Source organism: Grammomys surdaster, unplaced genomic scaffold (genome assembly GCF_004785775.1).
Source record: "Grammomys surdaster isolate TR1022 unplaced genomic scaffold, NIH_TR_1.0 174, whole genome shotgun sequence".
In the NCBI taxonomy this organism is placed as follows: Eukaryota; Metazoa; Chordata; class Mammalia; order Rodentia; family Muridae; genus Grammomys; species Grammomys surdaster.
In genome coordinates this window covers 8,453,679-8,468,187 of record NW_021604622.1, presented here as the reverse complement: position 1 = coordinate 8,468,187, position 14,509 = coordinate 8,453,679, and the positions used below count along the sequence as shown (strand labels likewise).

The 14,509-nt window shown below is 42.5% G+C and overlaps 1 protein-coding gene across 1 annotated transcript in view; it reads left to right on the top strand.

Moving 5' to 3' along the window:
- The first annotated feature begins 10,028 nt into the window (after window positions 1-10,028).
- The window catches only part of Cdh6 (cadherin 6), a 131,005-nt gene continuing 126,524 nt past the window's right edge, over window positions 10,029-14,509 (top strand). The window contains exon 1 of the mRNA XM_028767571.1: window positions 10,029-10,114. The gene's annotated coding sequence lies outside the window, so the exon portion shown is untranslated. The remainder of the gene's footprint in view (window positions 10,115-14,509) is intronic.

The window sequence follows — 14,509 nt, the reverse complement described above, 5'->3', positions numbered from 1 at the left end:
TATTTCTCATGCCGTTTCCCACCATAAAACGTTGCACCGACATTTTCTGGATTTAAGTGCCTCAAATCTGATAAGCTATGTTCTCTGTCGCCATTTTTTCGTAGGCTGTTCTAATGATCTTCATTTAGAAATGCAAAAAGAGTGCTGCATTTTTTAATGTCTAATCAGTCCTCAAGAACTCTGAACTCTGTCTATTTGTAATCATGGCATATATATATATATATATATATATATATATATAATCATTACATCGTAAGTTTCCTTAGGGGGTGCCGAGATGCTCCAGGCAGGGAGTTGAAAGATGTAAAAAGGAGAAGAACAGAGGAGTCAAACTAGAAGATTGTGGTCAAAGGTAGACTTGGAGTCCTTGTTCACATCATGATGTTCCAATAATCACTTTGTTTCACTGAAAACTGTGTGAGAAACTTGGAAGGAGAGCAGCGTATAATGGGTGTGTGCTCTACACATACACAGGAGAGAAATCACACTCTAAATACCTACCAGCTTTCAGTGCAAGAAAGAGGGAAAAAAAGGTGCTTTTTAAAATAAGTAAGGCAACAGGCACATACATTTGTAAACAAATGGAGAAATAAAAGTTATAACTTAAACTACTATATTTAAGCACACAATAAAACTTATGTGCCCTCATCTAAAGCCCCCATGGACAAACTGTCACAAAACTAACAAACAAACAAACAGAAAACATCAACAGGAAAGAAACAAAAGGCCTTGGAAGGGCACAGAACGTAGTATCATCGCTTGGGCTAGTGTTATTTGAATGGTACCCTGAAGAGATAGAGTCACCAATTTCATTTTGACCCACTGTGTGCTCTTGTGAGCCGCCATGTGCTGTCCATTTTTTTCAGTGGTTTCTCAAAGACACCGAAGGAAACAGAGAAGAGCCAATAGGCTTCATGTTTACTCTTCCGTGGTGAAGAAATATTATATTGAAATCAGAGAGAAGGAAAACAAAAAAAAACAGAATAGCTACAACCTTATTCTTGACCACAGAAAGATCATATTTTGCAAAATGAACAGCAGGACAGCAGAAAACGTACCCTCCTTTTTATTTGTTCCTAATTTCTCACCTGCCTGCCCAGCTGTAATTTGGTTCTTACACATATGTAAGAATAGAAAGTGTCCTGTGGTCGCAACCATCTCGAAACAATGTGACACCCTGAGCCTCATTAAATTCAAGTTTTACTTAAGATCTGTGTTGTCTCTGGCCAATTACTGACTGTGTGACTTTGAAGATGTAAATGAATCTCCCTAGAGGTGCAAGCTCTCCATGAGTAAAACGGGATGGATGTTGACCTTAGAATGTTGTTCTGGGGATGAAGCAAGGCTGCTTACAACACACTGAGGACAGGGAGTCTGTAACGGGTACCTAATGAATAGGGATCATTGTCATTCAAAACCTTGACGTTACAACTTTTATATTTTAAAGTTACAGGCTGTGAGACCTCTTTTTTGAAAGGCATGAGCCTTTCAAAACCAAGAAGTCAATACAGCGAAATTTTTACCCCATCTCCAGATTTCTCTGTATTGTCCTCTTGGTTTTGAAAGGTAAGACATTCATACTTCTGGGCCTATTCTGACTCATTCCAGACTGCACTTGATCTTAGCATACAGGTCAAGAAGTGACATTCAACTTCCTCCTGCGGAATGGGCTTTAAATTCAAATGCAGTTGGTTACCCCCAAGACATTCATTCTACTCTATTACCCAGAGGCATATTTTCTGGTTCTTACAGTAGTTCAGAGAATTCTCAGCAGACTATTGAGAAGTGAGGAATCTTCCCAGTCAGTATGAGCTTGATTTTTCCATGTCCTTTGAGTAATGTATGTGGTATCTTCAGCAAAAGGCTTTTACCGTCAAGTTCTGGTGACCAACCAAGGTTACTGCCAATAACGTCTATTATTTGTGCTGGGTGCCTCTGGGATACTGCTGACCAGCAATGTGAATAGAAGTGCACCATGTCTGATAATGGTTTTTTATTTGGCCATCTATGTCTTTTGAAAGAAGCATGTATAACCCCTTATTTACCTCCATTCTTAAAGCACTGTGGCTTGTGATATCTTTTAAAGAATCCTGCTGACCCGTATTCTTAGTGGCCTATTGGACTCTCCTCCTTAGTAATTCCCTTGGAGACACACGATTATGCTTTCCAAAGACTTTACTACTCACAAAGATAGTAATAATCACTTTCCTCAAATTCTCAAATTTTACAAAGGTGCCAGGTCACATCTCAGTTTAATGCCAGTTAATAAAAAGCCATTTAAAATACTCACTATCTCCTTAAGAAAAATCGGCTTTCCCAGAAGATGTTCTTTGACACAATTATTCTGAATCAGTAATGGGCTTCAACAACTTAAGTAGAACGAACGTGCCTTTGTCCCCCTAGTGGCCACATGGAAAATTGCAAGTACAGATAAGATTGAATAAATGACCATTAGAGTGAAAACTTACTCCACTGTATTAGTTGCTTTACAGGTAAAGAGAATGGGCCAAAACATGAAGGTTTGAACAGTATGAGACAATTTCTTAGCAAGTCACTACATCAAAAGGTTTGGTTGTATTCTCAACATTATGGTGTGTGGATAAGTACTAAGAATTGGACCTAAGACTTTTACAACTTTCCCTATCAAATAACACTCAAATGTATTTGTATTTGCTTCTTACTTCTAGAGAGATTTTTTTTTATAAAAGTTTCTTCTCAATTGAAACATTCCCTTCAGGAAAGGACCAGGAAGACTCAATAAAATCAGAGAGTAAACAAAGTTCACATGTCTGGGAAAAGCTGGTACTCAAAAGAGTCATGATGGGTCTTCCCCAAACTTATGAAAGCAGTGAACACAGGCTGGTGTGGAAGGGTCTGGGCAGTCCATGTGTCCACAGGAGCTCTCCAGGTCTGTCCCACTGGCAGCAAGTCATGAAGTGAACTCCAGAGTTCCAGCTTCTGTGAGCTGTCACACTTGTGCTGGCGTGGGCTCGTGGTGATGCAGCAGCTGTCTTTGAATTATTTCTTCTCCTGTAAGTAACCTGTCATCACTACTCTTGTAAGAAATCCCCCAAAAAGTTTAACTTTAGTGACATCCAAACTTTGGTCCGTAGTAGGCTTTCTATCTGGGATGATAGGTGTATGTGTCATGCCTCCTCAGGAAGTAGAAAAAGTAAATTTCCAGGGGGCATAGAGAAGACCTCAGCAGTGACTCAGAATTCTACCTGAATGCTCAAGGAAGGATTCCTTTCTGAGGAATCAAGACTGACTATGAAAGTCAAGAAGTTCTCAAAGGCAGCTCTGAGGAAAAGCAAGTGAAAATCAACACACCTTTGTAGATGGTCAAACACACACAGAAAAAGGGATGTGGGGGTCAAGGCTAGATTCTAATTCAGTTTAAAAGGAAAAGAAATGAGCTGAATACTGGCTCTTTTTTTTTCAGTTTTAGGGTGCCCTTAGATAGGAAACATTGGAAGCAGCAGGCACTACATATCAAACACAAAATAAAGATGAATTTTCTTGCTTTGAAAGAAAAAAGTTATCTCACTTACTTACTGGTCCCTAAATTTAGCCAAAATATGACTTGGACATAATTTTTTTGGCACCAAAAATATGCTTTGGAAATAAATCCATTAAAGAACTGAGACCCTTATTCAAATATTTTTGAGACAAATGGTATAGAAGATAGGCATATAACATTCAAAATATGCTTATTTTAGAATCAGAGATTTCAAACTTTGGCAGGTTGTGATTTTCCCACCATGGCACATATGCTCTGCAGTAAGTCCTGTGGGTCTGAAAGCACCTGCAGGTGCTCCCTTCGAAGTGTGTGCTTTTGTCTCAGTTGCAACTCTTCCCTGGTGTGTGTGACCTCAAGCAAACTGCCTCCCATTCTTTACTCCCCTGGTCTGAAAATGAGGACGTACTGGTATCTTGTGCATAGACTGTCCAGACGACTAAATAAGATCATCTACATAAAAAACAAGACCCCAGTGGGCTGGAGAGGTGACTCTGCAGTTGAAAGCACCCACTGTTCTTATAAAGGACCTGAGTTACTTCCTAGCACCCACCTTGGGTGATGTGCACTGTAACTCCAGTTTCTGGCCATTTGAAGCTCTCTTCTGGGCTCCTTGTGTATTTGCATACATTGTGCATATGTACCACACACATAACATTAAAGATAAAAAGAGCAGGCTCCTGACGAATCCTATGAATCCATTGTATGTTATTGCTCTTGTTGAAATATCAACATGCCCATTCTCTCAGCTTGAAGTCTAACGTGGAAGCAAGAATGGACAGTGAACGGAAGCAGTTTAAGATTGAGAAGTGGGAGTCATCCATGTCCAGTCCCTCTAACACTGGTTAAAACTGCACTGGATTTGACCTGGGTAATCCTTGTATTCACATATGGGAAAAAAGGTGGGGTTGGATCTACATTCGTTAACATCGTACTTGATATTGATGTGTGAGATCATTCATGACAAGGGGTCACCCGGAATGTGAGGAAATGTCTTCGGGGTTCAGACTCATCTCTACTTAAAGTCACCAGCATCTTGAACCACTCAGAATCTGAAAGTCCTTCTTCAGGTTGTGCTAAAATTAACCACTTTCATCGTTTGAGCAGTTCTAAGATACCAATGGTAGAAATCAGTATCATTATTTTATGTGTCACTGAGAAAAAGAAAGGACCAGCAAGTTATACTATGACACCATGTTTTCTTACCTTGTTAATTACCACAGTTCTCCAAAAACAGGAAGCCTCTTTTTTCTTTTCAGTCTTACTACCATTAATTCATAAGCCTGATAGCAAAACTTCCAACCATCTCTACTTTCCATCCACTGAATCTACCCTCGTTCATCTAAATGTCTGCTTGTTCGTTCCTACAAACACCAAACACCAGGCATTCCCTCTAGCGTCAGAGATAAAAAATGATAACTAAAACAAACACAGTGACTTCAATAATTCAGAGTAAATACGAAAAGCAGATGAAACAGAATATGTTAACGACGAAGCCCAGGCAGACCATGAGGGGTATCTTCCTGAGTGCAGAAGAAAGTTAGAAACCAGGAACAAAAGGGAATCTAAGTATGGCACCCAGAGACTTACGGACGGCCAAGGTGAGGATGGGTCAGCTCCACACAGAGCACTTGCACTTACAGATAAAATGTCTTCTCCATCTTCTCTGATCTTCACCTCTGTCTTCTTTTTGACAGCCATGATACGCTGTGAAATTTGATGTTCTCACTATCGATAAAATCCCAAAATATTTTTGAACATATGCTATTATATTGTCTTCCCCCTCTTCAGCCTGTCATTCTTCCTATCAAGTGTTTCTAAAATTGGGAGGTGGGTTGGTGTGAGAGGAGAATTATTTTTTTTAAATGTGGAATTGTGTGTTTATTTTGGTATAGTCTACTTATTTAAAAGGGTACACCAAGCCAGGCAGTGGTGACACACACCGGGCAGTGGTGACACACACCAGGCAGTAGTGACACATGCCTTTCATCCTAGCACTTGGGAAGCAGGGGCAAGTAGATCTCTGAGTTTGAGGCTAGCCTGCTCTACAAAGTTTAAAGAGAGCCAGAGGCAGATCTCCTGCCTATCACTTGCAAAGGCACAGGTTTTTCCCCAAACACTCCAAACAATATTAAAGTAAAAGAACATACTAGCATGTTAAATTTCTTCCTACTAATCTGTCTGTCTTTTGGTTATAACAGCACAATTTTGGTTACCAGTCTACCAAACTTGAGTTATACATATAAAAACAGGCAAATTCATATTCTACAACAGGGCATTGAACAAAGTAAAAAAAAAATCAAACAAGAAATAAGTCCATTTTATCTCCCCTGAAATGCTCTTGGTATTAAAAATATTTTGTGTAGGTCAATGACATTACTGCTCTGAAGTTATCTCATTTGTAAGTCTCCTGGCTTACTGTAATCTACCTAGAGTAATGAGTCAAATATAATGATCAAGAGGGAAATATCTTAAGGCAACGAGGATCCAACTTTAGCTACAGTGTTGGAACCTCTCCCAGGGCTGGGGATCTTTAGAAGCACATGCAGTTTGGGTGAACTTGTCTGACCTCGTATTGAGATGTCTATGGTGCTTACAAAAAAAAAAAAAAGGGAATTCCACGGAGAGTTCCTGTCTCTTTTGTTTCGCTTCGATGGTACTTAGAAGTCACTAAAGTTTCTTCTCACCCTTTTAATCACGTTCCCAGCTTTCACTGACACATATGAGTGCGTGTGCACTCAAACATAGAAAGCAGATGTGGGAGAGGAGCATGTGTGCCTCAGTGAACTCTTCCCCAACTAGTGTTCACCATATTGATGAAGTCATAAGCAAAGCTAACGTGCTTTTCCTAACAATAGCACATTTAGGATACATTTAACATCAAAATGTCAGCTCTCCCCTGCAACTGCAGTTACAGATGGTTGTGAGCCACCACCACTGGGGTGCTGAGAATCAAACCTGCAAGACCCGGGGGAGAATAATCAGTACTTCTTGAAACCACTGAGCCATTGGTTCAGCCCTTGTGATTATTTATTGACATGAGTCGGTATTACAGACATAATCTGTCATCTAAAGACAGACAAGAGAAACTGGATCATTCTTCATGAAAATTAATATCCTGGGCTGAAGAGATGGGTCAGGTCAGTAGGTAAAGCATTTGATGCATAAGCATGGGAGCCTGGGTTCAGATCCTTAGAATCCAAGTAAAGCTGACTCTTGCAGCATACAAGTAATCTCAGTGCTGAGGGACACAGACAGGCAGGTCTTTGGATATCCCTGGCCAGCCAGACTTGAGCTTCACATTCAGTAGGAGATGCCGTCTTAAAAATAAATAAGTGGAAAGCAAATAGAGGAAGATACCGGACATTGACCACTGGCTTACTGACACATAAGGACCACAGAGACACATAGATACACACAGGCACACACACGCACACACACACATGCACACACACACACACACACACACACAGGAGTCATGGTCTCTGAAGGAGGTTCTTTTTTAATGAAACTTTACCAAAATAAGATGGGATGTAATGTCAGCTGCAGTATATAAAATAATGTCATGCCTTGGCCCTGATAAACTACTTCAAGGTCACCAACCCACTAAAGAAAACACGGGGACCCAGGACATGCAAGCTTTTGTAAATTGTCTTTTCCATCCAAGGACACTCTCTAAGTGTGCCTATTCGCTTTGATCCTAGAAAAGCCAGGGTAGCCCTGTGAAGGCACCAGCTACGCCTTTTCGAAGCCCCAGATTCTTACTCGACCTCTTGGAGGAGCCTGAGCAATCAAAGCTATTCTTGAGAAATTATATGGGGAGGGGAGACAAAAAGAGAAACTTGCCAGTCTTTCCAACAGTCAAGCTTCTGGAAGTAGCCATGGGTGGTGCTCTTTGCCTTGTGGACTTAAAGGCAAGGAGGAGGCAGGTGTAAAGAAAAACAAGGCAACAGCAGATGTGAGGGAGTGAGAATACCTAAAAGCAGGATACCCATGCCTTCTCAGTATCTGCTTCTAGACCTTTCCAGAGGCCCTGCAGAATCTCGCTCTCAGGCTCACTACAAAACACCATGTGCTGATGAGGATTTCCACATTTGTTCAGTTCCCTCGGACTAGCTTCTATGACTTGCCAAGGTGTTCTGGTGTGCCAGAGAGCAACTTATAACAGGACTTAGCACTAATGAGCAACGCTCAGTCCCTTACCTCTGAAAGAAGGATGAAATAATCGTAGAGATTTTTTTATCGATATCATAATTGAACATGAATAGTCATTGTGGTAAATGTCAGTAGGAAGTCTCGAGAATCACATAGAGTCTTTCAGAATAATATCCTGGGGTTGCAAACTCCTTCATGTCACTTACTGCTGCCACATGAAGCTGCTCGGGAGCGAGCTGATGGTCCACTCTTAATAAAATGAGGTTGTTTAACCGCCTTTGATGTGTCGCTTAATGGCATTTGAAGGGTAATACATCACAAACAATTAAGAGATTTTTTTTTCCTTTGTGAGGCATTAACTGCTTCGACAGATAGAAAATCTACTTCACTATCACCCTTCATATAGCATAAAATCAGTTAATTTATACATCTGTCTTCTAGAGACAATCTTACAAAATCATGTTCTTGTTGACATACTTGCACATGTTCCTTTATTCATTTACCATCACACGTGTTAGTAAATTATACCTGCATACATACTTTGTGGGTACCCTGGTTGGCATATACACATCTGGATATTTTGCTTCTTGTCCATTCCTAGTTTTATTACCTTAGACACAGTCCTTAACCTTCAGTGTGCCTTTATCAATCTATTTCCTTGTCCTTTCTGGCAAAAAAAAAAAAAAAAAAATCGTATTGGCAGAAGAATCCCATCAGATGGCCTATAAGAATACTTTGTGAACTGTAAAGGGCTATGCAGACATACCAAGGTAATCTTTCAAATTAAGAAGTCTATAACCTGAGGAATGAATGACTGTGGACCAGCTGTCCTCCTCTCTATCCCTCCTCCACGGCGGCTCAAATGTCCACATGAAGGGAACAAGTTCAGCCTCCTTTCTGCAAACTGAAGGCATCTATCTCCCCATCCCAAGGATACTTTTTCAAATCTTGCCACCATCCATGTGCAGAACATCTGTGCTAAGACCGGTTCCACGTACAATTCTTTGAAGCACCGGCTGCCTGGAAGAAACACTTTGATTTGGGCTTCATTAAAATGCCTCAACTTTATTAGGGACACAAAAGATTTTCTAGTAAGAGCTCTCTTGGGAAGAAGACCAACCTCTAGCTAGTTAAATCACTCGGAAGCCAAGTGGCTGGAATGTCATTAGAGCACCATGCCATGGAAATCTTGCTGCGAGCTTGTAACAGGCAAGAAACAGCTGGCTTGGGTCTGTGACTGACCCGGGGTGAAACCATTGTGGTAATTAGATTTAATTTTCTTAATCCAACAGTGCTTGACTGCAACGTGTCTGCATCTCCTACACAGAAAAAGTCATGATTCTCCTTTAACAATGCTTTGACGTATTTAAGACTTCTGCCGCTTAGTCCCTTCATAGAAGAAGCCACTTCTTGTCAAGTATAAGGACACCCATCCAGACAGCTATGTGTATCAAGGAGTTTAACGTAGACTAACCTTATCTTGCTTCAGTAACTTCCCAGAAAGATCTCACAACATTAAACACGTCATACATATCAGTATACACTCTAATCTGCTAGTTCAATGTTTCCTGGTATCTGCTCATTTAGAAAGACAGATCAGCCAGGAAGACACTGATGAGCCTGGGGCGTTTGGATTTGAACCGCTTCTACACTCTCGGGAGCATATGGCTTCATGCTACAGCACTCTGGGGTTACCCACTCCACAACAGCGCCAGAGCTCCTGAAGCTACCAAAAAGAAAAGGGGGGAAAAAAAGTGTTCTTGAAATGAGAGAAGCAAAGACAGACATTCATGAATCTGTCTGCTCGCGTCTGTTTATGTTATACAGAACAGCCGTCGGTATTGTTACCTCAGAAGACCGGGGTTATTTTATTCGAGTGCAGGTCGCGCGTACTGTCTCCCCCAAACTGGCTCACAGCGCCACGCGGTACCGTGTCGTGTCCCCAGGAATCTTAATTGCCTGGGCTATTAGAAAAGAACATCCGACCGTTGCTGGTAATGGAACACGGTGCATTCTGATAGCTTAAAAGGAAAGATCAGATAGAGTCACACAAGTTCTCAGTATGTCTTAAGCCGCCCCCCCCCCAAATATATATAAGAAAAAAAGAGGAAGGGAAAGCCTGGGGCTGCGGGAGTGTTCCAGAGAGCTGAGCTGCTCCGGACTTCAAACACTGGGAGTCATTCTGTCAAGGGGAGGGGGCGGGCGGGGGCAGGCACTGGGCCTCTGTAACAAAGTCCTCCTCTCTTTGCTCCCTCCCACTTCATTCACTTGCAAATCAGTGTGTGCCCACAAGCGCCAGCTCTCTGGAGCCGTAACCTTCCCATCCCGAGAGCTGCAGTTCCAGCCACAGCAGCAAGAAGCACAGAGCCGGAGACCGTGGCGGAGGCAGAGGCATCCTGGGCGAGTGGCAGGGTGTCCCCAGGAGCCGGAAGGCAAACCGAGGTGGGTTCTGTCTCTATTGCCAATGCGGGAGCGTGTGCGTGCGTTTCCTCTCTCCATTTCCTTCTATTTCTTCTTTATACATACATCTATTATTTTAATTCCATAGCGTTGATGGAAGCCAATCAGAGAAAGAGAGCGGTCCTCTGCGCCGGGTGTGTGCGGTGCACGGAGTTGGGAGGGATGCTCAGCCGGGAGCTGGGGTGCGGGCGGGCAGGCGCGCGAGTCCGGTTGCATTGGTGGCGCTGCTGCCCCTGCCCAGGACCGGCGCCGCTTCCCGGGGAGCCTGGGCGCCGTTCCTCTGCCTTCTGGTAAGACCGAGCCGCCTAGGGGTCTTCGGGGGGTGGCAGGGAACAGTGAGGACGAGAGAAAGATGCCGACGTCCTCTCCACGGGGCTGGCGGAGGCGGCCAGTCCAGCTCCAGCTTTGCAAAGTTGGCTGGTCAATGACCAAGGGCGCTAGTGAGTGCAGGAGCGGCGGAGCCTTTTGGGGCTTGATTGATTTCCACCTACCCAACAATACAAGGGTCTGTGTGGTGACTGTTTGGGCTGAGTTACGGGGTTATTTTTTTGGCTTTGAGAGTAACGCAGAAATTAATTCAGGTAGACGGAAAACTCTAGAATGCTCCCAATAAGGCAAACTTACAGAGATGGTTCGGCTGAGAGAACGAGCTAAAGAAAACTGTTAGCTCGCACGTTCCTAGCAATGCCTTCAGGCTTTCTGTGGAGCAGAAATGCTTAGGTTGCAAGGCAAGTCCGAAACGCCGGACTTCGAAAATGGAGCACACTGTCCAGGGAAAAGTCATGTGGAAGACGCTGCTCGCTGGTGCTCTTCCAAGGCCACACACACACACACACACATCTGAGGGAAAATGCCTTCCTCCGACTGGAGAGCAGGTCTGGTGCGTCTGATGTGAGGTGTCAGATGCAAGAGTGGAGTCCCAAGGCGTTCCTGTGGAATTTAATGAAGGCGGGTTGTTGCAGCATCCTATACTGCCGCAGAGCTGGGGTCACTTCCTCCGTAGTTATTCGCCTGCCAAGAGTTACGGTCCATCTAGAGATGCTGGCGAGGTCAATGTGGTACTGAGAAATGCTGTCGCCGCTGCAATAAAATCCATAATTTATGGGAAGTTACGTGAGGGTCTTTGTGTATGCAAGGGGCTGGTTGCCTAACTTAACTACTACTGAGAACATTCAAGAACCAAGAAGTTTAATCACGTGGAACATTCACACATTTCTCTCTCCCACTCATTTCTTTTTCTATGAAGACACTTTTTTTTTATGATAGTCACTGTAAGCGCCATCGGTCTGTGTCTCTTCACTTTCACTTACTGAAGTCACACAGTGAGAACCAGAAAAGCTATTTCCTTTAACAGTGTGTCTGGGGTGTACTTCTGTGGTTTTTTTTTTGGGGGGGGGGCATGCTAACGGTGAGCTTTCCTGGTGGTTAATTATCCAGAAGGGGAGTGAAAACTCCTCCCTGTGATTCTAAGGGAGCCAGAGATGTGGCCAGTTAATGCACAACTCCTCAGAGAATGAGTAACAGCCAAGTGAATGCGGGCCAAAGCTGTCTTATTTTCTTTCTGTTCTTGCTGATAGTTTTACCTGAAAAGGGAAAATCCTCCCGATTCTTTCTGCTTGGGGGAGGGGGTGGAGGTGGGGGCAGAGGAGAGGATGACAAACACTCCTCCCAATTTAGCTGGAGCACAGTCCTTTGTGTACAAGCACTTGCTGTGTGACTCTGTGTTTGGTGTTCTGGAGAATCCCGAAAACCAGTTGTGACCAGAAAGGAGATAGGCTAAAGCAGATAGCTTCATGACATCATGGAGAGGGCAAAGTGCGTGCCAGAGGCCATATTCCTGATGCAGAGCTCAGAAACTTAAAAGAAATCTAACCGATAACAACTGTGTCTCACCATCTCCCTTTTCTTTTGTGTGGATTCTAATTAACAAAGTGAAATAAGAGGTGGACCCCTTCTTACCTGGTTTGATGGTTTGTGCCTTACTTTGGAAGCAGAGGAAGCAATCAGTTTCTTCAGAAAGATACAAAGTAACAGTACACTGCTGAGAGAAAAACGCAGCCCAATGGTGTGACTCCTCTATATTGGTTCACAGTCATCTTTTGCTGCCATTAGGAGGAAGTGACAGGCTAGAGTTTCCAGGGGGACTTCCAGTCTTTCTACTAGTTGGCTTTTACACTAATGTATTGCAATTACGTTTCTCAATGCTAATTCTGCAAAGATGATATATGGGACAAAAGCATTTTCTATCAGATTGTCTACTATCAAAAAAAAAATTTGTGTCTCACAAAACTTGCTGTGAAGTGTCCTCTTCTCTCAGGAACAAGACTGTCATGTGCAGAATGCCTGAGACACTTGCAAACAGCTGACATTTCTAGAAAGCACATTGGGAGAGATCACAGGCCTCTTCTTTACTGCAGCAACAAGTTAGAACAATGATTTCTGGATGTCTAATTAGTGGTAATTGGGTGAGTGCCCCATCCCAGGATTAAAACAGGGATAAACTGTGGCAAGCATCCACCTCCTTTGGGAAGTCTTGTGTGGGCTTCCTTACTGGTTCTACCTGCTTTGTATTTGCAGATGACAAGGTATTATTAAGACTACATTTTTCCACCTGCCTAACTTTCTTGTTTCATGTAGATGGCCCTGTAGTGGACTGCTCCAGACCTCCTCCATGCAGTTCAATTGCAACACAGATTTTGCTATGATAATTATAACCCATCTGCTTTTTCTTCATAGACAAGTTAGCACTACCCAAGCAGAACCTTAATATGTGCATGAGATCAAAGCCATTGACTGCCCTTTCTATAGTTCCTCTCATTTAAGAGACTTCTGAGGTATTTTCAAAATGTTCTCAGTATGTAGACTGAATGGAAACTGGATGGAGATGTCGGTTATTCAAAACTCTACATAGAATTCCAAATCAAAGAAGTGGCCCGTTAATCACGAATCTACCACTATCAAAATTATACAAAGTTTTTCCATATACTTTCCTAGAACTTTGCCAAGGCTCTACTTCCTAAATGCAGTCTTACCAACTAAAAGAATGAGCTTATAGTTATGACCAACCACTAAAGAATTCTCCCCACCAAAGAAATGTTTGGAGAAAAAAAAAATACCAATAAGGCTTTTAGGGACCCATAAACATGCAGGCCTCGTGTTAAAATAGAGGAGTATAACAGAAACAAGTTCCCATTAAAATAAGTGTAAGTTCCAAAGCAGTTAAGATGCACTTGTGCCCCTTGTTCTGATCATTGTATGCTGTCATTTTTCTCTATGATACATAACGTCTTTTGGGTAACCTTTTCTGAAAAGATATTTGTTACTTTTTTTCTTTTGTTTGTGTCTATATGTATATTTGTGTATATGTGTGTTGTGTGTGTCTGTGGGTGTATCTGCATGTGTTGTGTTTGTGTTATGCGTGTGTGTATAGGTGTGCACGAGTGAGTACATGCCATGGCACCTGTGTGGAACCCAGACCGCTTGCAGGAGTAGGTTCTCTACTTCTACCATGTGTATTCCAGGGATCAAACACAAGTCCTTAGACTTGGCTAAAGGGCCTTCACCAACTGAGCCATCTCACCGGCCCTAGATAACCTCCATCTTTAAAAGCTCCTCCTGGAACTTGGAGCAAGATAAGTTCCGGAAGGTGAATCAGCCTTTTCTGCTGCCAATCTGTGGCTTGCAACTTCCAATTTAAAAATCTGTTCTGAAGTTTGAAATGTGTTGCAAATGAGATAACACCCTGCTGAAGCCTTGGCCTTGCTTAGTCACCACCGCCATTCATTGGGGTCCATCAACGTTAGGGTCTCATTTGTGAAAGTCACAAGCAAAGACTCGGTCGGAATTGCATATTTTCATCCTGTCTGAGCCTAACCAGTGTCTACTGAGCCTACCTCATTTGCTTCACAGAAAGGTGAGAATGTAGAAAATCAAGCGTTCTTGGATTCACTCCACTGAACACTGTTTCTTTAATACAAAGACTCAAGAACGTTATGGAAATAAGAGAACTATAGACAAAAAGAAAGTTAAACATGTATGCACACAGGAGAGAGGAGAGAGAGAGAGAGAGAGAGAGAGAGAGAGAGAGAGAGAGAGAGAACACTCATTTGTGAAAATGTCCTATACACTAAGGAAGAAACCTAGAAATCCATAGATGTTGAGTTGGTCTTGTTTTACTTTATCTTCATATTTCTATTGAGATTTTCATCTTAATTTTAAGATAAATGAGAGATTTTGGCACGTTCTTGGGTATAAACAGTAAATGTTTGACCTTGCACTTATAAAAAATTCATTTGCCTGTAGTTTTAAAAATTCCTCTCTAGGGCAAAAGTTCCAATTTTCAAAGCAGTCCTTTGAGAAACCTTGGGTTTTTCCCTA